Source organism: Tamandua tetradactyla, chromosome 22, assembly GCF_023851605.1.
Source record: "Tamandua tetradactyla isolate mTamTet1 chromosome 22, mTamTet1.pri, whole genome shotgun sequence".
NCBI classification, from domain to species: domain Eukaryota; kingdom Metazoa; phylum Chordata; class Mammalia; order Pilosa; family Myrmecophagidae; genus Tamandua; species Tamandua tetradactyla.
In genome coordinates, this window is record NC_135348.1 from 15,186,963 (window position 1) to 15,188,467 (window position 1,505).

At 37.7% G+C, this 1,505-nt stretch overlaps 1 non-coding gene across 1 annotated transcript; it reads left to right on the forward strand.

The window, feature by feature from the left end:
* The first annotated feature begins 910 nt into the window (after positions 1-910).
* LOC143666436 (U11 spliceosomal RNA) lies at positions 911-1,043 on the forward strand. Its single transcript, XR_013167634.1, has one exon. It is a non-coding gene; the product is annotated as a U11 spliceosomal RNA (small nuclear RNA).
* Positions 1,044-1,505: the final 462 nt, after the last annotated feature.

Genomic DNA, 1,505 nt, shown 5'->3' on the forward strand with positions numbered 1-1,505 from the left:
TATGGACAATATTTGTGTTTATTATTGAAAATAAATTGGTATCAAATCAAGCATGATTTTCATGTATTTAGGATGTCAAATCTTAACCCCATTGTAACCACAAAGAAAATTAGATGAGAAACATATTCAGAAAGCAATGAGAAGTGTCTCAAAATGGTACAGTACAAAAAGCCAAATAAATATGGAAGTGGGTATTAATGAAAGAATTAGGGAACAAAAAAAGTGTAAGATTTACAAATGCAAAATAACAAAACGGCAGAAGAAAGCCTTGCATTGTCAGGAGTTACCTTAAGTGTAAGTGGATTAAACCCCCAGTAAAAAGACAAAAATTAGAAGAATAAATTTAAAAGCATAACCCAAATGTGGTATATACATACAAACGCATACGTATAAATATGGCCCATACATGCAATGGAATATTATTCATCACTGAAAAGAAAAGAAGCTTTGAAACATGTGACAACATAGATGAACCTTGGAAACATTACGTTGTGTGAAATAAGCCAGACACAAAAAGGCAAGTATTGTATGATCTCACTGGTATGAAATAATTCGAATGAGCAACTTCATGGGCTCAGAATCTAGAATATAGGTTACCAGGGAATGATTGGGGTACAGAATGTGAAATAAATTAATGCTTAAATTTTACAGAGTTTCTATTTGGGTTGACTGCAAAATTTTGGTAATGGAAGTTGGTGAGAGTAACAAGACATTGTGCACATAATTAATGGTACTAAATTATATATTTGAATGTAGTTAAAAGGAGGAAATTTTAGGTTGTATATATGTAACTAAAAGTTCAAAACAGAACACAAAAAATCAACTTAGGCCTACACAACAGGAATAGTGAACACTATTGTAAGTGATGGACCATAGTTAATAGTAAATTACAAAAATGTTTTTTCATGAAAAAAAGGGCTTCTGTCGTGAGTGGCACACGTAGGGCGCCTCGGTTGCTCTTCATGCGGAATCGACATCAAGAGATTTCGGAAGCATAATTTTTGTTGCCAGGGCAGCTGGTGATCGTTGGTCCCTGCGGGGGAAAAAAAAAGTTTTTTCATGAATTGTAACAAATGTACTACACTAATGCAAGATGTCAATAATAGGGTGGTATATGGAAACTCTGTATTTCTGTATTTCATGCATGATTTTTCTATAAACCTACCACTTCTCTGACAACAACAACCAAAGAATGGTAGACTATAAGTGATGCAGGGTCTTTGTGAGGATTCCCTACAGCTGCCTCATTGCTCAGGAGAAAGGGTAAAAAGTTCATTGCCTGCCTGTGGCTTCTCACGCCTGGGCCAGTGGCTCTGCTCCCTCCATCCAACAGAACTTCCATACACTCGGTCCTAGGCACCTTGCTCACTGTTGGGGACCTGTCTGCATTTCTAGAAGGACACAGGAACCCTCTAAGGCTGGGCAGAGGCAGCCCCTGAAGAAGGCTGTCCCCGTGGTAGAGAGAAGTTGTTTGAGCAGAGCCTGAGGTTGCCCATTTTGGGAGA